The 23,932-nt window shown below is 35.9% G+C and overlaps 1 pseudogene; it reads left to right on the top strand.

Moving 5' to 3' along the window:
* Positions 1–2,993: 2,993 nt before the first annotated feature.
* On the top strand, positions 2,994–13,653 carry LOC138148872 (thymus-specific serine protease pseudogene; annotated as a pseudogene).
* The last annotated feature ends 10,279 nt before the right edge of the window (positions 13,654–23,932 follow it).

The raw sequence follows: 23,932 nt of genomic DNA, 5'->3' as shown, positions 1-23,932 counted from the left end.
ATTAGACTGTAAGCTCCTTGAAGGCAGGAACTATCTTTTGCTTTTTTTTTTTGTTTGTTTCCCCAGTACTTAGTAGCACTAGAAATGGTACATAGTAGGTATTTAATAAATGATCGATGCTATTGTTAATTACCTATATGTTTGTGATATTTATATGTATGGGAAAAGCTTGTCACTTCTAATCTCACCATTATGCTGCTAAATGAAGCCTTGATGGACAACACCTCCCTCAGTCTTCTTTTTGCTCTGATTGGATGACTGGAGAGTGGAGTACCAAACTAATTTCTATGCCTTCCTCCATAATTGTATCCCCAGAGCTTAGTACAGTTATACTGCCTGACACATAGTAGGCACTTAATAAATATTTATTGGATTGTTTGTAAAGTGAGTTAAGAAAAGAGAACCTTTTCCGTTATAGAAATAACTGTTTGTAGAGTATTGCCATGTTTGCATATCAGTTTCTTCAACAGGCCTTACTCTATGGTCATAAGAGCATGGTTGATGGAATAGATAGTTTCATTTGGTTTATTTGCACATCATAGTCATGGGGGCAGGATAGGAAAGTGGCCCTATTCACTCATATCTTACAGAGAACCTCTAAAGGCCAATATGCCCCAAACTACACTAACATTAAAATCTAGTTTCATTTTTTTCTCCCTGTAGATTCATAATTTAGTCAAAAAATAATATTTTTCCAATAAACAATAAGTTAACTTAGGATACATTGGCAATGGTCCTAGTATAAAAAAAAATTTATTAAAACTCATGATTGTGCAAAGATATCCTACATGCCTTGCAGAGTTTTAAAACATCTAGATTTAAAACAATCATGGTCTAATGAGAGGCCAAAGAAGATAGTTTGGAATGGCATGAGGTCTGAAAGTCAGAATGTGCAAAGTATAGACAAAGAAACTCAAAGAATTTAACCATGGAGAAGAAAAATCTAAAGGAAGTCATAATAATAGTTTTCAGACAGGTAAAGGGCTGTCCTTTAAAAGTGGGAGTAGATGTTTTAAGTTTCTTTAGAAAGCAAAATTAGGACTAATGAGCAGAGGTTACATGAAAGCAGTTTTTTTTTTTCATTGTGACAGAAAGAGTTTCTAACAACTGGATCTGACCACTAATGAAATGGCCCTCATTGGGCATGCCACAAGATTTGTGAATGACAGAGAGGAGGGAAAGGATGGAATAAGCATTTCAATAGAGCAGTGTATTAAATATTATTTCTATTGATTGTCACTGAGGTAGGTGTTTTTATGATCCTCAAGAAGTAGGGGTTTTTTTGTTTGTTTACTTTTTTTGTTTGTTTGTTTGTTTTTACTTCTTTAACTTACTAGTTTTTATCATTTCACTGAAAGTTTTTCAGTTGTTTAAATGATATCCAAAGCATGCAAAAATGTCTGATGATAACACATATCAACTATACTAAAAAATGAGTATGTACTAGGATGGAGATAAAAATAGATTTTATTTAAATTCTTATCTAAGTTTTCATGGCTTTATTACCATTTCAGATATTTTTAGATGATTAATTTAAGCAATATTTCCCTTATTTCTACTTTCATTAAATTTTAGAGCTTTGTAATTACAATATGTTTATATACACCACTTTGATTGTCTTTTAGACTATAGAATTTGAGGTGTGTGTGTGTGTGTGAAAACTGAAACTCAGTCTTCCCACAAAAATGTGTTAAATGAGGTGAACAAAATAACAAAATCATCATGAAATATATTTACCAACCAAAATTCAACATTATTGGAGGAACCAAATGATTGGGAAGTTTTGTGACTATCATGTCAAGTAATTTTTTTTTTATTTCATAGTCAAGGTGCATATATTTTATGCAAAGCACTGCCCCATTTTCCTACCCCATCCCCCCAAAAAAAAGTCAGAATCAAAGATCTAAAATGTGTGAGTAAAGTGTAACCATTCAAGAAATCATGCTTACTAACAGTTCACATCAAATAGCCCTCTAAGGAATTGCTAAACACCTTACAGTCACTGTATCACTTGGACCTCAAATAAAACACATGAGGTGGACACTATAATTATCCCCATTACACAGATAAGGTAGTTGAGATCAGAGTTCCATCCAGGCTCATATAACTATATAGTCTTTGAATCAAAATTTGAATCTAGGGGTTTCTACATCCTACTCTGCCTACTATATAACCTTGTTTTTCAATGCATAGGGATAAAATAAAATTAGTTGATATTGCCACCCCCTGAAAATTGGGAAATGAATACATGGTTTGTGGAATTGTGAACTGTTTCAATCACTCTGCAGAGCAATTTAAAACTATACCCAAAGGCCAATCAAACTGCATATACCCTTTGAATCAGCAATATTACTACTTGGTCTGTATCCCAAGGAGATAACAAAATAAGGGAAAAGGATCTATATGTACAAAAATGTTTATAGCAGCTCTTTGTGTGGTGATAAATAACTGGAAATTGAGAGGATACTCATCCAACTGGAGAATGACCAAACAAGTTGTGGCAAAGGAATATAATGAAATACTATTGTGATATAAGAAATGACAACTGGGGCAGAGCCAAGATAGCTGACTTGAAGCAGGAAATTCCATGAGCTCCCCCCACAACCACCTCTAATACCTGTAAAATATGACTCTAAACAAATTTTAGAGCTACAGAACCCATAATGTGACAGAGAGAAACAAAGCTCCTGCTGAAGGTAGCCTGGCAGGCCAACAGGAAGGATCTATCACACTGGGCTGGGAGCTGAGTGCAATCCTGGTGAGTCACATGGTTCTGGCCCCAGGGTGGCCCTGACCAGTGACCCCTGAGCATTCTTTAGGAGAGTGAATCCCCAGCATCTATAGTGGTTTCCAGACTTCTCAACCCTTAAATGCCAAAGAGAAAGTGAAAGGTCAGTAGGGAACTCTGTTGGAACCAGGTAGGAAGAGTGAGGTCCAGGCACTGCCCCCAGGATGAGAGGTGGCAGAGGCTCATTATCTACAGCTGCTGAAGCATGGCTACATCAGGAGCTTTTGGCCTGAAGATCACAGGGGGACCAAGCAACCATTCAGATGGTAATCACTCTTGCTTTAACCTGCTTGCATCTGGGTTGCTATCTTGGGCCATGGTCCTGGGGTGAGAAACTCCAGTGTTTTTATCTTACCCTATAGGAAAGTAGTGGGGAAGGGAATAAGAGGGGGATGATAGAAGGGAAGGCAGATTGGGGGGTTAGGGTAGTTAGAAGCAAACACTTTTAAAAAGGGACAGGGTCAAAGTAGAAAATACAATAAGTGTGGGGCAGGATAGGATGGAGGGAAATGTAGTCATTTCACCATATATCTACTATGTAAATATTTTGCATAACTACACATATACAACCTATATTGAATCTCTTATATTCCCAGTAGGGGTGATGACTAGGGAAGAAGGGAAAGAATCTGGAAATCAAAGTTTTAAAAATTTGTTTAAAAAATTGTTTTCTTTTTACATGCAAGTAGGAAATAAGATATACGGGCACTGCGTATAGAAATCCATCTTGCCCTGTTAGAAAGTCAGAGGATGAATGCGGGAGGATGTAAGAGAGAACAAATTGGGGGAAGGGGTATTAAGTAGGCTCACTATTTTGGGGTGGGGAGTAGGTGAAAGACAGGGAGAAAATTTGTAACTCAAAATCTTGTGGAATTGAATGTTGGAAACTAAAAATAAATTAAAATTAAGAAATAAATAAAAAAAGGAAAAAAGAAAAACCTGGGAAGATTTACATGAACTGATGCTGAGTGAATTGAGCATAACCAGCACAACATTAAACAGAACAACAGTACCATTATGTGATGTTCAACTATGTTGAATTAGTTCTTCTCAGCAATAAAATGATCCAGGACTCATGATGGACAATACTATCCACATCCAGAGAAAGAACTATGGATGCTTAATACAGATCAAAACATACTATTTTCATTTATTTGGGGGGTTTTTTTGGCTTTTTTTTCCTTTGTTGTGTTAGTTCTTTCACATCATGGCTAATGTGTAAAAAAATATGTTTACATGATTGAACATGTACAACCCACATCAAATTATTTGCCATCTTGGGAAGGGATAAGAAGAGAGAAGGAGGCAGAGAGAAAAATGTCTCCAAAAATGAATGTGGAAAATTGAATTTACAAGTAATTTGAAAGAATAAAATGCTATTGAATTTTAAAAAATGAAACATTTTAAGAAAGACATTGCTACCCCCTCCACCACTTCATCTTATTATGACTGTTATGAACATGCTAAATGTTTAGGAAAGTCTCTGGGGGGTGGGAGGGCAATGGGGGAAGCTAAATAGCAGACAATATAACACTAAATAGATCATGAGTCACAGTGTAATCTGAACTTGGACATGGCTATATAAACATTTTTTATTTTCTCTTTAAGGCCAAGGAGGCCTGCATTTTCCTATACCTAACAGTATTGAAGAAATGACAAAGAACTCTACATTTTTACCAGGAGAGATAGTATTTATGCCAGGACATTTCTGAAGCATATTAAAGTTGAACATAAATCCTCATACAATACAAAACATGGCTTCCCAATTCATCAAAAGAACATCTGAATGAAAGCATAATAATAAATAATTTTAAAATAAATGAAGTTATAAATTCTCATATACAAAATTGACTTCATGATTCAATATATATTCTTCAGAAGTTCAAATTTTCACTTAAAGAGCAAAGATACTCATGATTAGTTTCTAGAGACTTTAGATGTGATTAATACCTTGAAATGGTTCCTACAACTAGAAGAAATTGTAGAATCTCAGAGTTAGAAGGGACTACCTGAATTAACTTGCTAGTGCAGTGGATAGAGCACTGGACCAAGAATCAGGAAGAACTAAGTCCAAATTTTCATATTTCCTAGGTGTGTGACCTGAGAAATTCAGTAAACCTCTGTTTGACTTTAACTGAATGTTTGACTGAATTTCCTCAACTGTAAAATAGGAAAAGTAATATTTTCTACCTCCCATGGTTATTCTAAAGATCAAATTAATATTTTTAAGACAAAGTCCCTAGAATGTAATAAGCACTTACTAAATTCTTATTTCCTTCTCTCCTTCCTCTCATCTAACCTATCCTTACCTGAAAAAAGAATATTCTTTATAATATGTTGACATGTGAAGAGGACTATGCTTCAATCAAGGCATAAAATCCTAGCTCCACCTCTTGCAACCTTTGTGATCTTGGTCAAATAATTTAATCTCCCTAGGCCTCAGTTTTCTCAACTATAAAGTGGAGGGATTTGACTAGGTAGCCTTTCAGTCATTTCAGTTCTGTCTGACTCTTTGTGACTCAACTTGTGGTTTTCTTGGCAAAGATACTGGAATGGGTTGTCATTTCCTTCTCCAGTTCATTTAACAGATGAGGAAACTGAAACAATCAGTTAAGTGACTTGCCCAGGGTCATACAAATAGTAACTGTCTGAGGTTGGATTTGGATTCATGAAGATCAATCTACCTGATTCCAAGTGTGGTTTTCTCTCCACTTTTTCACCTAGCTGCCACTCTAAAATCCTTCTCACTTCCATATCTATGATCCTGTTTTCATTGGCATGGAACTGAACTTAGTCTTTCATACTTTGAAATGAAATGAAGTTATGTTTCAGAGAATTTTAGAATATGAGCAACAAACAAAAAGTAGTCAAGGTCCCAACAGGGTAGTTACAGATTTAATTGACTTTCTTATTTAGAGTAAACCCATTCATATAAAATACAAGCAGTATAGCTAAATTTAAGAACACTGGAAGCACTTTTAGTAAATATGCTCAAGTCCGCACTCTGAAACTTACTGCCTATGTGACTGTCCTCAAATAAGTCCCCTTCACCTTCCTGATCTCCAGTTTCTTGACCAGTAAAATGGGGGAAAAGACTTTCAGAAGAAGGTATTTTAAAGTGCAAAGCAATATAAAAGGTGAGTTTTATTTTCAGAAATTCAAGCCCTCATGGATATAAGCATATTCTGCCTAGAATCAATAGCTATTTTCATGAAGGCATAATGAAAGGAAAAAATGCATTACATGGGTAATATAGAGCCATATTTGTCATATTGGAAAGAGGGTTAGCTTCAGAGTCAAAATGATCTGGTTTTCAATTTCAGCCTGAGACAGCCAGCTGACTCTAGGCAAATCATTTAACATGTCAACGATTCAGGTAACTTCCAAAGACAAAAGTTGCAAATCAAGTTCTCATCAGTTTTAAGGGAGTTTTCTTCATTAGAAAGTCCTTTTAACAAGGAAATAAAAATTTCATTTGAAAAAATATATATAAATTTCTTTATGAATTGTTATTTAAAAATGTTTTTACTGAGTTAATGGGTATAAATCAAATACATCTAGTGTAGGGTTTTACACTTTTAGGACGGTGTTTGGTTATATTTATTTTATGCAGATATTACTATTTTCCTTAATCTCCTTTTGGACAATATCCACGTCTTAATTTTCCTTTTTTTCCCGTTTTTCAAACCAATTTGGCTGTATGAGAATCAAAATATACAGATGGAACCTATAAAATACTAAGCCATTCCAGAGGGATGAAAAACCAGTTAACCTTGGAATAGAAACAGAACTCAATATCTGAGGAAGAGAGGGGAATCTGAATGTTAAAGCCTTCCCTTCAGCATAGAATTAGATATTTCAAGTTGGAAGTGTTTTCAAAGCTAAACTACTTCAATCCACTCTTTTCCAGATACTTGCCAAGCTGAGTTACATTAGATCTAGGTATACTCAGACCTTCTGATGAGATATATAGTTTCATGTAGGAAAAGATGCATTTTTAAACCTTTTTGGCAGCTCACATGGTGTAAATTTTGAAATTTTTATAAGCATTTCATAAGAAAATTATGTATTTCTTTTTAATGTTACTTTATCTGGAAAACAGTGCATATTTTACTATTTGTGAAGAAAAAATGACTCTGAAATATCCAGTTGTATCAATAGACCCTCATTTTTTTGACCTATAGTAATGGTGATAGGAATTTGAAGATCTTCCCTGCTTGAAAAATATAATCTGCCCCTTAATAGACTTGAGTGTAATCACATGGAGTGTATGATGCGAGGAGTTTACTGAAGGATGGAGCAGAGTCCACAGGAAGCTGAGAGTCAGAGCAAGCTAGAGAGCTGGGAGGAGAGGATGTTTCCAAGGGAGACAGATAGGCTTGTGAGTAAATATTGATCTTGGGTTGGCTTATGGGAATGCTAAAGGATGGTGTGACTCTCTGTGCTATTATGTCTTATTAACTTCTTTATTACTATGATGGATTTGGCTTACTGGTTTTAGGATTCGGTTTTCTGTTGTTGGAATAAATGTTCTGCTTCTGTCTTCTATATGGAGAGTCTGTTAAATTTTGCAATCGAGCACTATGCAGCTATATTTATAGTGATTGTGAGCACTGTAAATTTTACTTTGGCACTACAGCTATTCAGGAGTAGCCTTCCCCAGAAAAAAATATTTTTTTATGTTTTTTTAATTTTTTTTGTTTGCATCAGTCACTCTCCCTCTAGAAAGGACATTTACTTAAGACAGAGATAATCAAGTAAAATCACTTTATATAGAAGCCCTGTTTGACAAGATTCTGTCTCTATGATGGGGAGGGATATGTTTTGTTAATCCTTTTTCTAGATCCTTTACTAGTTTTTCTGTTACTTAGAAGTATATACCCTTTTAGTAATCTTTTCCTTTTTCTCTTGCCAGCATAATTTAGTTAGTTTTCTTGGTTCTGCACATTTCACTTTTCATCAGTATGTGCAAATCTTTCCATATATCTCTGAATTCCTTACTCTCATCATTACTTGCTACATAACATAGCATTTGGTTATACTCATCATATGCTATAAATTGATGGACACAAACTTATATCATTTGTTGTTTGCTAACATAAAAGTTTCCCTGAATACTTCAGTACACACACACACACACACACACACACACACACACACACACATGCACACATGCATTTATTTTTTCTTGACTTTTTTGGGATATATACTCAGGAATGGGATTGCCAATTCAATCATTTTGGAAGTTTTGAACAAAGAGAAGAAACCAGATTTGGTAAGTTGGTTGGGAGATTATCTTGGATAAAAAGCAGTTAGACTGGATACACAAAGATTTGAGAAGCATAGGAAGAAAGTGAAAAGCCCTTCTGATGAATTTTCCAGTTTTTCTCATTGATTCCAGAAACAAAATTATTTTGAGAAATGTTTTTGAACCAGAACATTCTGCCACATACTTTTAAATTTTGATCAGAAGTGTCTTCCTGCAAATACAGCCAATTACAATGAATCTTTTCCTTCAGACTAATGTTGAGGTAGTTTAAGGAAATACAGGGAAAAATTAAAATTCATGTCATATCTAACATTTCTTAAAAGAATTTTTAAGACAAACTAGAGCATATATCAAATCCTATTGCATGAAAAATGCAGTAATAACTAGGACCAGAGAAGAGATGCAATTTGCTTACACCATACTTTTTTAAAATTATTTACCATATTTGTTACTACTAACATGAGAAATGGACACGTTTAATAATGTGAAGATTATTCTTCTTTCTAATCGCCCCAATTTTCTCTCTTTATTCATTTTTCCTCAATTTCTACTAGAAACTTTTATATATTTATTCTATTCCCTGTCATATGGCACCTGATTTACTCTGGATGTACTGTTCCTTTATTAAACTTTATGTACCATTCTCATTTAACAGTAACAATTCATAGAGGAAGATGATTATCCCAAGGCTGAAGATAACATTGAACGTCAAGGGGACACAGAGAAAAAATGAAAAACAGGACTAGTTTCTCATTAGAATCATCCAAAGTTCTTGAACACATTTTAATGGATTTAACTATTTCCTCTTGGTAAAGAAACATGAATTACTTAAGGAGCGTGGTTGGCCCAAAATGCAAGGAAGAAGCAGCTATTAAGAGTGATTGATGAGAGAACATCCATCTACCTTTCTTGCCCTTTTAGTATGAAAGACGCTTTAGATGCTACAAAGGAGTTCAGGTCTAAGTGATTGTTTTTTTTTTTTTTTTTTTGTAATGCTGCAGGAAGAGTTTAGCCCTGACGGTGGTCCCCCAATTTGCCTCTAGAGGAGCCCCTTTTTCTCTCTATCTCTTCCTGATCAAGGTGAAATCACCACGTGTAGCAGCAACCACACTGGCATACCCAGGATGTCTGCTAGCACGGGCTCTTAGATCTTCTTTACTAGGAAAGACAGCTGTTTAAGAGGTCAACAATCTCTTTTATTTACATTCATGAGTTTAAGGGGAAAGTCGGCACCCTCAGCTTCAGGGAAAATCAAAACAAAGAAAACAGGGAAAATACATGCAGAGAAATAAATACCAATATATACATATACCCTTTTTAGAGCCAGAAGGCATCAAAACCCTCCTAAGTGCCTAATTAGAAATTAACAAAAGGTGTGAAAGTCTTCCTACAAGTAAGCCTCTCCTAAGTAAGCTTCCTTTAATAGGTGCCATGTAAGGTCTATTAATAGGTGGGGAAGATCTTATATCCCGCCAAGATCTTATATTACACCAAGTCTTGGGCATTTGTTGCCTTTCAATAGCACATTGATGGTGAGTTTAAATTCTCTGCAAGGTATAAGGTTGACCAGAGAGCCCCAAGTTGCACAAAATAAAATGATCAAGCCTTCCCTCATGTTAGCAAACACATACTGTGAAACTTTCCTTCATGCTCAAACATCTTTGTTCAAGTATTCCCTCAATGCAATTTTTTTTTTCTAACTATTGATTGTCTGGCACTTGATTCAATCTAAGAACTGCTATGCATGTGTGTGTGTGTGTGTGTATGTGTGTGTGTGTGCGCACGTTTGTGTGTGATGTATGGAGGTGTATACACCCCCCCACATACATACTCACATATCTGTTTCCTTATTTGTTTACCATTGTTTTATCTGATTGCCTAGTTTTAGTTTATATCTTTTCAAATGATTTGCAGGATAGTGTCCATGGGCTGTGGCTCCTTTGCTCTTTGGAAAACATTTCCTTCCCTCTTCCTTTTCCTAGTAGGTGTGAAAGTCTTGTGTCATTTGAATGTACTTTCTCTTGTACTTGAAGGTCCTCTTCTCCATGGCTTGTAGAACTTGTGTCTGAATTGAATTGTTACATTTAGCTACTATGTGACTTTGAGTTTGCAACTCTTTTTTTTTTGGGGGGGGGGATAGGTTTTGTTGTTGTTAGTTTGTTTTTCCTGGAGACGATCTGCCAGTTCTTTCAGTTAGAATTTCATTTTCTATGTTCAGAATTTCTGGACAGTCTTATTATTTCTTTAATTATGGTGTTAAGGCTTTTTGTTCTGCCACGTTTTGGTGGGGGGAGACATTTTATCTGTAGGTTGTCTCTATGCATCTTATCTTTGAGATCCATGTATTTTGTTTGCATATCTTCCAGATTTTCTTCTGATGTTTCCCTTCTTTTTTTTTCTTTCTCTTTTTCTAGGTTGTCTTTCACTTCTGCATGCTTGCATTCTTTTTTTTTTTTTTTAAGAAATCGGGGTTAAGTAACTTGCTCAAGGTTACACAGCCAGTTATTTCTGGGTGTGGTGCTGAGTATCTGAGGCCAGATTTGATCCAGGTCATCCCGACACTGGAACCGCTGCTCTTACTCGCTGAGCCACCTGGCCGCCCCATAATTTGACTTCTTTATCGCTAGAACAGATGTCATCACATAAGCTACATGTTTGCTTTCTAATCTATCATTTTCTCTTTTATTTCTTTGGTTAAGCTTACCATTATAGATTCAAGTTTTTCTATTTTGCTCATTCTTTTTACTCTGAAGCCCACACATTCTGCTTTCATAATTTTCATTTTTCTTTAAAACCACTCAGGAACAGTGTGTTTTAAGTTCTAGGTTTTCCTCAAATTCCCTGGGATCCTCATCTTGTCAAGAGTTGGATCATTTTCCTTCATTTCGAAGTATTTATTTATAGATTCCTGAATTTATTTACTAGATCTGGATGTCATTCTGCTGTTGCTTTTTACCTATTGATTACTCTTTTTGTGTTCAAAGTCTTTGAGTTCCCTCCCCCCCCCCCCCCCCCAGGAATCCTTGCTACTTTCAGGTTTTATTTGTTTGTTTGTTTGTTTGTTTTCCTTTTCTTCATTTACTTATCACTCACTTCTAAGTCCCTACACTCTTATTGTGGTTTCCTTGGGAGCTAGATCTCAAAATACCTCAGCAACTTCCCACATTGGGCAATTCACAGTTCACCAGCCTGTCTTTCCCCAAATGACTTTTGAATGGTCAAAACTCAGACCAGCTGGATGATTTGTTCTTCTCTCAGAATTGGTGGAGCATTGCACAATTCCCCATATGCTCATTGTCCTGTCCTAATAACCACTCGCACTCTCTGTCCCTTAGCTCTCTGGTTCAGTCCTAGCAGTTAAGAACCTGATTTTCCTGTCACTGGAAGTACAGAGCTACAGGAAGAGTTTTACAGCATTGGTACTTCCAGGTTGCAGCCCTCAGAAGGCTTTTGTTCCTGAAGGGCTGTGGTCAAGCTTGCTGCTGAGGCCCAAGGAAATTTCACTACCCTAGAGCCAGGGTCTATTATAGCACTGGGGGTAGGGAGAGTGAATAAGGATGTATTTTATAAGCCTGTGTCCTGTCTTTTTGTCCACTGTTGTATTTTTTTTTTTAGATTTTTCTTTTTGCTTTTTGGAGGGGGGAAGGTAGGGCAGTTGGGGTTAAGTGACTTGCCCAAGGTCACTTGGCTAGTTTTGTGTTAAGTGTCTGAGACTGGATTTGAACTCATGTCCTCCTGATTCCTGCTCTATTCATTGCACCACCTAACCTCACCTACTGGTTAAGTTCTAATGTGGGTAGTCTGGGAGTAATATTGTGTAAGCTGAAATTTGGTGAGGACCAGTTTCTGTTTTTGTTTTTTAACCTTATTTTAGGTCTTTAGTGTACTAGATCATGGAAACAAATTGTTTTATCTTTGGCACATAATTTCTATTTTATGTTGGCTTGAGAGGTTGTGTGGATCACAGAAAAATTCTTGTCTTCCATCTTGCTGCTAATATGACTGAGAACAAATGCTGACCCTTTCTGTAGCATTTCATCTTGAGCAACCCTGCCCTAAACTTATATGTTTAATTTTTGAGAGAAGCTTTATGTTGCTGAGTCATATGCCCACTCGGCAAAGAAAAACCATAGCCAAAAAGTAATTAATAGTTATATGTCATACTAAACAGGAGTCACAATGGAGTTCCTAAGGGTTGTGCCTTAAGCTATTCTTGTCAACATTTTTATTAATGACTTGGATAAAGAGAGACTATAGCACAGCAGCTTGACAAACCTGAAAATGCCATTAAATTGTGAGTTATTACATAATGGGTAGAAGACAAACTAAAAATTCAAAATGGTCTCAACAGTTTGTAATACAATGGAAAAAATATGAATAAACATAACAGGAATAAATACAAAATTTGTATTTTGGACAGTAATCATTCAAACTATTTGGTAATAGTTAAAAAGGGAGAAAAGTAAGTCAGTGTAACAAATGAAATAATCAAGAAGCAAAATATTTTTAAAAAGCAGAAGGATATAGATTGATTAGCCCAAGAAAATAAATTAATGAGGAAAGGACTTTCTTTTTAACAAGAACTATAACTGTTCTAAGAGGAGGAGACCAGGTTTAGAGAGGGATGCCCTGAGGCCTTGGGAGGTAGCAGGCTTTCCATCTCTGAAGTTACTTAGGCTGAGGTTGGATGGTCTCCCTGGGACCCTGGCCCCACACTGGGGAGCTCTGGTGGTATTGCCTGAACACCAATTTTATGGACACAGTATCCCCCAATGGGGACTAGACAAAGCTCAGCTCTGCTTCCTGTCTAACAGCCATGCCCTGACTGGCATGGCCTCTGCCTGCATCCATTGCTCTCTGATATGCAATATCTCAGCCTCTAGTCCCTGGATCAGTTTTGGAGGTTCCTATGCAGGGTTCTTGGCTGCCTGGGCCTGGCTGAACTAACCCTACCTCATCTGGGTAGCTGTGGCCTCCTCAACTCCTGTGCAAGATCGGCTGGCCTTCATTTACAAACGGGTGGTGTCCCTTAGCCTGGAGGACTGGCATTGGGTGCTTCCCCCCAGCTTGTGCTGCAGTCTGGGCCTCCTGTGCCTGCCCAGCTCAAAGGCAGCTGCCGTGGCTGAACCGAAGGACACCAGTCCACAGGCTGTTGGCCCAGGCCACAGGGAGTGGTTCTATCAAATGTGTACAGAGTTTGGATACTTCATCACCTACAAGGACCCCAGCTGCCTCTTCTCCAGGTGCAAGACGCTGTCAGCCCAGCTTTAGCTGTGCAAATGGGTGTTTGGGATCTCCCTGGGCTCTGTGGTCGAAGCTGTGACCCAGACCAACACCTGCTACGAAGGTCGGAGCCCAGGGGCAACCCGGGCGTTCTTTGGCATGGTGATATTGATCCTTGACACGTGCTGAGTGTGCTACAGACCCTCGGACACTTAAGAGTTAGCCATGCTCCTGAGGGGCAACATCCCACTGCTCAGACATGGCCCCAGCCCAGCCCTCAGACCTATTCAGCCTATACCTAGGGTGCCAGAATATTGCCCAGCAGCTGATGATGTGGCTTCAGGAGGCGAAGGTGGATCTGGGCAGTCCTTGAGCCTTGGCAGGAATGCCAAGACCACCTGGTGGTCAATGAACACCCCATTTACCCACCTGAACTGCCTCCCCTTTCCCTGAGTCAGGGGACCACCCTTATCCAACCCATCATCTCCTTCACCTTTCACACTCAGGCACACAGATCTACAAAATCCGACATCTTTTGGCAAACCCTAGAATCTCAGGCACAAAGTGTTTAGAGTTTCTGTCAATGTCAGTTCCTTCTCTGCTCACCTCCACATCACCTCAGGAAGCAGTCATTTCACCTGAAACACCAACTTTTCTGTACAGAGACACAGCTCCTGAGCAAAAAAATTTATCACTCATTTCTGGAGGGTCTCCATACTGGACAGCATGGTAGCCTTATGGGTAGTGTTGGGTTATCCCCAATAATCCTAGCTCTGCCCCCCAACTCTCACGGTGACCTTGTCCAAGTTACTTTGCTTCTCAAGACTCAATTCCTTTTGACTGTAAACTGAAGGGATCAGGCTAAACCACATATAAAGTCTCTTTAAGTGGGAAAAAAAAGCTACAATTGTTTCTTCTCATTTTTTTTTAAATTTCTGTTTGATTACTTTTTCACTTCATTTTGGGATTTTTATAATGTTTTTGGCAGTCAAGCATTTCTCATATTTAGCAAATGAATAGATTCCTCTCCCAATATTGTCCACAGGAATCACTGATAAGCCAAGTCTTTCACATATTGTATTTGTGCAATCAATTTTTACTTATCTGATTTAGAAAGGAAAGGGAATTTTGAGATCACCTACTCCAATGCTCTAAGTTTTAGAGGAAAAAACTGAGAATCAATGAGTACTTGCAGTAGGGAAGTTACATATAAAGAAGGAATTTGGGGCTCAATACAATAAATATATTTATAATCATTTTTATCTAACAAAAAGTTTCCTGCAATATAATCAGTTATATTCCATCACTAGCTTATTCTAGTCAAGTCTGCTAGAGACATTTTATCTGTTTGGAATGTCATAGAAAATATTTCTGTACTACACAAGGGGATAGAGGTAGGGTGGGGTAAATGATTGCTAGGGTCCTTTCCAATTCTAAAAGTCTATAATATTATTAAATAACCTTTAGTATGTCTTTTCAACATTCTGAAAATTGCCATTGAGGAAAACATCCTGAGGACAGAAGTTATTATTAAAATGGGCATCATCACCTTTATAAACATGCAAGTGTCCTTTAAAAGAAAAGCATTCAATGTGGGAAAATATTAGAATCAAGGGAATTATAACTGAGTTTCATTAACAGTACATTTAGTTTGATACTCCCACATGACTACAGAAAGATAACTATAATAAATCTGGATAGGCATTGTCAGTGTAGGTTTGTTTAGGGAAAGGAAAGAAAGTCAGGGGAATAAAAAGTAGAAGGAATTAAAATGACTGCCTTGGTTTTCTTCCTGAAAAGAACATATCCTGTCTCTATTGTATTTGCCTTCTTTGGGACATGGAAAAACCAAGGGACTGAGAGGGTAAAAATTTAACTATTAAAAACGATATAAAAGATTTAGAAGCAAGTGAGCAAAAAAATCCATAGCATCATCTAATTCATTTAAAGTCTTTATCTTAGGACCTCAGGCTTTGGAGTAAAGTTTTCATGTAGCAGACTTACAGAGCATACAATCATATATTGGATAAAATTTACTTTAAAGTCACATAAGTTTTGCTTAATATAGAAACACAATCCATGACTTCCAAACCAAATTGCATACGTCATATGCTTGTTTTCAATTATCATTTCCCCATGATAATGGAAGGGACTTGTGGTTCAAATAATCTTCATAATAATCTTAGGATAATTTAATCTCTGGCTTTGAATAATTATGTGCCTAAATGTTTATAAGTCCTAATTTAATTCCCCCTGTCAATAAGGAACTTCTTCTTCGTACTCCACAGTAATTTTGATACATATTTATGTATGTGTGTATGATAAGTATATATTTAGATAGGTAGATATGTATAGGTAGATAGATTGATTAATCTTCACTTATACAATGCATATGTAGGGATATTCATTTAAGTATATGTGTGACATGTTCTGTGTCTATATTTACAAATAAACAAATACATATAATACATACCTATACCCATTTGTGGACTATATTCATGTGAGTGCATGTGTGTGTGTGTGGGGTGTATATGTGTCAATTACTATGAGAATTTTGGGAAAGAAACTTCTTGTTGAAGGGGGAATTAAATTAAGAAGGTATATCTTTTGGCCTATATATAAATGACATACTATATGAGTTCTCTAAGTAATTAATTTGCTTCATTATTTATAGATAATGTTAAAAAATTAGCTAAAATATTCTTGTAAAGAGCTTATTTATGTTCCTAATTTGATTCTCCCTATCCATAAGGACCTTCTTCCTCAGATCTCACAAAGCCACATATTTTTCAGCTGCCCAGGGCACTAACCAGGTATAATCTTCATTTGTGTCTTACTCTGTCACCCTTTTTTTTAATTCAATTTTTAATTTATTAATTTGTTTCCTTTTAGTTTACAGGATTCAATTCCACAATTCCTTGAATTTCACATTTTGTCCCCCTCCTTTCCCTTCCCCCTGCTATGGCGTCTTATAATCAAGTATAGGATCTGTAAATACTTTCACATTATACAATGGTCAGGTTATAAGGATGGATTGTACCAGCTGGAATGAAAAATGGTAAATAGGACATAAAATCAAATAAAAGAACGAAAAAGATCAGGTATTTTGCTTCCACCTGGATATAAATTTAGTTCTTTCTAGTTCTTTCTCTGGATGCACGTTTTTCTCTCCATCATGCGTCTTTTGGGACTGACTTATATCCCTGCATTGTTGAGAAGAGTACAGTCTATCAAAGTTGGTCATCACACATACATTGTGTCTGTAATTGTGTACAAATTCCTCCTGGTTCTACTCATCTCACTCAGCATCAGTTCTTTTAAGCCTCTCCAAGTAAATATGAAGACCGCCTGCTCCCCGTTTCTTATAGAGCAATAATATTCCATAACATGCATATACCACAACTTGTTCAGCCATTCCCCAATTGATGACTCTGTCACCCTTTATCCCAACTAGACTCCATGAGAACAGGGACCTTATTTAAACTTTATATTTTCCTGGGACCTAGCACTATTCTCTGTGTTTAAGTACTTAATGAATGTTGGGAGGCTACAAAGGCAAGTGTGAGAAGAAAAGAGGTATTAGGCTGCCTACCAAACTGAAGGTCTACAGAGCCATTGTGCTGACCTCATTTTTGTATGCCCGTGAAACCTGGACATTCTGCCTGCTCCCTGATAGTAAACTGAATCATTTCCCTTTGAATTATCTTAGGAACTTTTTGAAGATAACCTGGCAAGATAAGGTGCTGGGCACTGAAGTCCTTTCCTGAGCTAAATTTTGAAGCATTCTAACTCTATTAAAGAGCACAATTCCTATGGGCTGTCCACATGGTTCAAATGTCAAATGTACATTTGCCTAAAAGACTATTTTACTCACATGAGGCAAACTCTCAGAAATGATGCAAGGACACTCTCTAGTCTCTCTGAAGAACTTTGGAAAATATGAGACATGGGAGATACTGGCAGAGGACACACAATCATGGCATGCTTGAATCAAAGAAGGCACTGTGCTCTATGGGTGACACAGAATTGCAGGAGCTCAAAAGAAATGTGAGATGAGGATATTTAGAAACCACTGCATGCCCAATGTTCAAAAAGATTATTTGTGCCCAACCTGTGGTAGATCCTTTTGATCTTTCCAGACAGTAAGGGCACATTGTACCTAGGCGCCCAACATAGTGATGTCATTTTGGTCTTCTTCAAGAAAGAAGGACAACAACCAGTCAACCAACCAAATGTTTATTATATGCATGAATTTATTAATGAGTGTTTTGTTTATGCTAACATTGAAGCTAATTTGCATTCTTTGATCATAGAATTTTAAAACTGGAAGTCCTTTTATGTGAGTATTCTCTCAGTTAATACCTTCTCTATTTGCCTAGCCCACCATCTTTTGCTCATACATTTCTTTCGTGACTTTCTTTAAACTGTTTCTCTTCTGTAAGTTCTTATATGTAAAGTGTTGCTACCTGCTTTTACCCACCAGCCACTTTTCCATTGCCATTTGGGTCATCCTCAGTCTTCTTCTTTCTTAGATTATAGTAGTAAATATGTATATACATATATGAATATATTCATCAATGTATTGCATATTTGCTTTACACATACATACATACATACACACACACACACACACACACATATATATATATATATATATATATATATATATATAATCACTGGAAAAGCACTAGTATTAAAAAAAAGGAAAGGTCTTTGTGTAAGGGAGAAATTAGGAGTTATTCAAAGATCTTTTCAATTTCCCAAAGGCAACACTTTCATTGGTTTGTTGCTGGCAATCAATGCAACCTAAACTATAATGTTTAACATAGACCTTCCCAGATTCAGCTTATCACTCCAAAATCTTTTGCATCAAATTAAGATCCAGGGATGATTCACAACCAAGCTGAATGCAGTAACCCAGGATGGAAAAAATGTGCTTCCTTCCATGAAAGTGTGATAGATGACTAATTTTCCTACTACTTCCAAAATCTTAGCTGATGTAGGCAATAAAAAACTGAAGTCCTTTGCCATGTATTGGGAAGGATGAGATAACCTCAAATAGTGACCAGCTTTACTTACAGGGACCACAGATGACTTCTTTTTGGAAAAGTGATGGTTTCCACAGAAGCAATGAAATCATTCATCAAGGCAATTTCCATCTTTCCTTTGTTGAAAGGATGAATTAAATAGCTAGCAAAACTCTGCCAATAAGGCAGTCATTTTTACACATGCCCAGAGACCCTCAAATTTGATGTTGTTATATTTTTCCCTTTGCAAAGAGCTTTGGCTACAGAGACAGTGCAAAAGGGAAAAGAGAAATTAACATCTCAGCACTTATTATGACTGTTTTGCATTAGCTTACTTTTTTTTCTTTTTCTTTTTTCCTAACAGCAAGGTCACTGGAAAATTTTTGAGTCAAGAAAATTCAACACCTCTCACAATCTTATAAAATATAGCCTCTTATATATAAAAACCAAGGGGATTTTTGGCAGGGTAGCTAATCTTCAAGCAATAACCAGTATTTTAAAATGCTTTCTCAGGAAACCTAAAAGCTTTATTTTTGGCAATCCTAGTCAACATGCTGTCAGTTACCTCCTCCAAGATGCAATTACAGTCAGCACTAAATAATTTTGAGCTTCCGGCAATAGGCTAGATTCAGCATCGTCTTTCCACAGCGTTACAAGCAAACTCACTTTTCTTTCTCCTAAAAGATACTGACATAGCACCAGCTCCATTAAGTTATTTTGTAGGATAGCTTTGGTTAACAATTATTTCTACAATAGCTTTTGGGTACTTTTGAATGTTGGGCTAAATAGGCAAAAATGTGGAATTGAGATCTCCCTATAGATCTTCAAAGGACAATGTGGCAACTACATGAAAGTTTCTCAATAGTGAAAGCAAAGATAAGAGATATTCATAGCTTTCTGTAATCTTTCAAATAGTTAGCCATTTTATTTGCATATGTTATCAATTAATAAAGCAGAAGTATAATTTGTCAGAGTGGCCTAAAGGGCTTTACAATAATCATTTCATCATCTCTATCAGGCAGTTGGTGGCAGATGCAACTGTCTTTATTTTTCAATTGGAGAATTCAGTTGGGAAAGAAAAGGAACACACAATTAATTTTTCAAAAGTTATTGATTAATATATGAACACCATTGGAACCTGAAGTGAGATTTTTAAGTAACCAAATATTTTCATTACCCTATCTTTCTTACCTCACTGCTAAATAATAGTATACTATTTCCTCAAGATTATTTTTTCTTACATTTTTACTTTCTTCTTTCTGATAGTGTTATATCTTTATTTAATGAAATATATTTCATTGAAAAAATCCTTCCTAAATTTTGGCATGTTTACCTAAATTATTTTGTTTTGCAGTTTTCAAAGTCTTTTATATAGATTATTTCACTGGAGGTTCATAGCAGCCCTGTATATACTATTATTAAGGGCAGTTAGGTGGCATAATGGATAGAGTGCTGGCCCTGAAGTCATAATAACCTGAGTTCAAATCTGACCTCAGATACTTATTAATTGTGTAACCCTGGGCAAGTCACTTAACCCTGTTTACCTCAGTTCCTCATTTGTAAAATGAACTAGAGAAGGAAATAACAAACTACTACAATATCTTTGCCAAGAAAACCCCAAATGGGGTCATGAAGAGTTGGACAAGAATCAACAATAACATTAGTATTATTATTTTCATCTTAGAGATGAGAAAACTAAGGCTTAGAAATGACTTTCCTAGGGTGATATGTCAAGTAAATATGAAAGATGAGATTTGAATTCTTGTCTCCCCTGATTCCAAATTTAGAATAAAATAAAATGCTCCATTGTTATTTTCACTGTCTACTGAGCATGTTCAATAGATAAATTATTCCCATCTTAAAATAAAATAGCACTTCTTTGACCCCCACACCAGGGGTTATTGTCTCTCCAAATAATATATTAACATATAATACATAATATAATATATAATATATAGACATATATACACATATACTTGTGTGTGTGTGTATATATATATATATATATATATATATATATATATATATATAGAGAGAGAGAGAGAGAGAGATACAGAGAGAGAGAGAGAGAGAGAGAGAGAGAGAGAGAGAGATACAGAGAGAGACAGACAGACAAAGAGGCAAGGAGACAGAGTTTATAAATACTATATTGGCCTAATGTAAGTCGCAGGTTTTCTATAACATTAATGGCAGAATTTCTATAGTAATATGGGGAAGGTAGGAGGTAGAGAAGCCCATTTCCTTTTCTCACAAATTCACTTATATTTTTCAGTACTGGAACCCCCGTAGTCATCAAAGGGAGCCTCTCATTCCAAATTACTGCTTTAGCATCTGAAGTCAAGTCAGAAATGAAACCAACATACCTAAGTGCCTTATTACTTTGCAACTTTTCTCTCTGACATTTTAGGTGTTTAAATAGAGATCATCCCACCATGTCCAAAATGAAGAGGTTTACTTTTTCAACCACCACTGAACTGTTATTGACAAGTTATAAGGAAGCATGAAGAAAATGTGGTAGGAAAACTATCGTCATTTGTTTCAAGAAGGATAGGCTTCTTAAGCTATAGGCTAAGTGCCATAGGTTTTTGCTGATCTCTGTCTTCCAGGAGATGGGCTAGTGATTGTTTTACTAGTTATCTTGAAATTGTAAGTACCTGGAATGAATTAGCAGGAGTCTTGAATGAGGGATTTTAAAGAGGGGTTTGATGATGGCAGAAGGTTTCTATTTTGGCACTAGTCCATGCTATACAGAAGAAAAAGTGGGCATCATCTCTACAGAAATTAATCTTGATGTTCAGGCTACCACTTCCTGTATTGCTCAATATAACTGGCTTTAAAGTCCAAGGTTGAGTATGATTTAGGATTGAATAAAAATGAACCTTTCTACTGCTTGCCTAGTTATTCCAAAGCCATCATATTAAGTCATTGCTTGGCAAAGCATCTTGATAACACCTAAGTGAAAGGCATTTATATAAACCAAGTTCTAGTCTATTTTGTACAAGAAAAATATTCTATGAGGGATTTATTTTGTAGGCATGAAAAAGTAGTATTTTTTGTTCATTGTAGAATAATTCATCAGCATATTGACAGAGCGAGGAACTGACAGGTCATATCAGAATACAGATGAACTGTATCTAGCCATGTTTCTGGAAAATTGGATGCAAACTGGAACTTTTTTTAATAACGATATGCATTGCATCTTATGCACCTCATCTCAATTTTCCAACCTCATCTCATATAGTAGTAAGACAATTATATACTTCAGAAAATATGGCAATTATTTTTCTCTCTTAAATGGAAAGGTGATGCCCAATCTGAGAATCTATGAGATTCCATATGACTTGAGGCCTAAGCAGTCAGTCACAGCTAAGATATTTTCTTCAATAATATTTTGGGTACTATTTTATTTCATATGTATACCATAAGCTCTTTTGGCTAATTTCCCATATTGTTCACCAGCAATTTTTGACTAATGTACAACAAAGTAAGAGAGCCAAATTTTTATCAAATATCAAAGTTCTAAAGGCATGGGGAGAGATACAATAATCACTGAAAAAAAAAACCTTCTATCTCTGTGATACAAAACATGTAAAAACCAGTATGACTCTCTGAAGAAATCAATCCATTTATCAAAGGTAATGCAAAGGCTAATACTTAAAATGAGACTACCAACCAGGTCAAGATTTATAAATAAGTAGCATAATTTATGGGTCTTTATTAGAATGTAGTTAGAATTATGGGTACTAGTTAAAATATAGGCTTACTTCTGTACAAATTTCCTCTCCTAACATGACTATGCATGTGGCCCCATGTTTTAAAAGACAAGATCATCACTGCTTTTCAGTAATTCCTCTTAAAAGTGTTAGATTCTTGAAATGCAATCTTGAAAGAGAAAATAAATTCCACAAACATAAAGAAATGCATATACCATATAAAAACTGAGTAATGTCTCAATGTTTAGTTTCTGCAAGAGTATCAATAAGGTCATTTTAGTAGTCCTAATTTATCTAAGATTCATTAAGGGAGAAGAGCAATGTATTAAACTTATGAAGGGTGATTAGAAGTATCCTAGAAGTAAAAAAAATATACTGGGAAGAAGTACTTGTTCTATTTTTTTTTCATCTTTAATATAGTCCCACATGTGTAGGTCATTAATTTGGGGGCAGGGAGAGGCAAAGAGGAAAGATGGATATTCATGGGCTATGCAAGGGAAATTTCAAGAAAAATTTACATTTAATTAGAATCAATGTTTCTGGATCTGAATTGAGCAGGGAAGAAGAGAGGATTTGTCCAATGTCTAAGACTACATATATATATATATATAGGGATCAGACCATATAAAGCACAATTGGCAGATATTTAGGGCTGATTTAAAATATAAATAAATGAAAAGCAATATCCAGGGACCTGGGTTTCAATTGGGAAAGATGTGTGGAGGGACAGGGAATAGTGTGCTTGTCTTTGAGGAAAATGACTGGAATTTGGTTGTTTCAAGAAAATAACACTATAGTTATCCAAAGAAGATTTTGTTTTCTTTTTGAAGCTATGATATAATTGATCTTGATGAAGGGAAAATAATGAACTTAGACTACACCAGTACAAATTCAACTATAAAATGTGGGGAGTTGCAGAATGAATGAGGAAAATAATTCAAAATTTGCTGCATATAAGAAAATCACCTTCAACATAAAGACACATAAAGATTTAAAATGAACCAATGGAGTAAAATTTATTAAATTTGAAAAACAGGGAGTAGCAATCATGCTTTCAAATCAGGAAGTGCAAAAATGGACACAGTAACATAAAGAGATACAAATATAAAACCTACATTATGTTTAAAGCCATGACTGATTTTGAAAAACATCTTTGTTTTCATCATTTTTCTCAAGCATTTCTATTATATTATGTGCTATAAAGTATATTTAATAACTCTTTGGTTCTACATGTATTTATGAATACTTTATAGTCTATAAAATGATCAACTACTATGAACATTTCAGATGATGATGAAAAATCATATAGTCTTTAAGTTTTTCAAAAATCTAGATTATTTAGCTTTGTAGACAATTTATTCCAATAGCCATGAAGGCAGCTAATGCAGGTTCTTTTGACTGCTTAGAATTTGGTCAGACATCAAAGATATGAAGGTAATCCCCTGTTCCCCAAGCCATCACCAGTTGTCTTGATTTTTGTGCTGCCCCTGGACTTTGATGACTTTGGAAAAGAGAATAAAGCCGATGATTTGAACAAGTCCACCTCACTTAAATCTGATTCATGCTCAAGTCAAGACATTTCTCATTTACAATGTCATTGGTCCTCTTAAAAAAAAGGAACAACAACAATTTCTTTGGGAAACATAGTCTTATAAGGTTGCCTGGAACAAAGAAAATTCTAATGATTTGCCTTTCAAAGTTATATGATCAGTATGTGTCCCAGACTGGGTTTGAACTCGTCTTTCTGATTTCATGTTAATCTCCCTATTGCCTTTGTCTGTCAGTTAATAAGATCAAGAATCATATGCATATATGCATATCATACATAAATATATGTGTGTGTAAAGCAAATATGCAATACATGAATGCATATATTCATACATGCATATGTATATACATATTTTGGTATCAG

Source organism: Petaurus breviceps, unplaced genomic scaffold, assembly GCF_028583685.1.
Source record: "Petaurus breviceps papuanus isolate PSGF00001 unplaced genomic scaffold, PetGlider_PUasm1.0 90842, whole genome shotgun sequence".
Lineage (NCBI taxonomy): Eukaryota > Metazoa > Chordata > Mammalia > Diprotodontia > Petauridae > Petaurus > Petaurus breviceps.
This window is presented reverse-complemented; position numbering and strand designations above follow the sequence as displayed.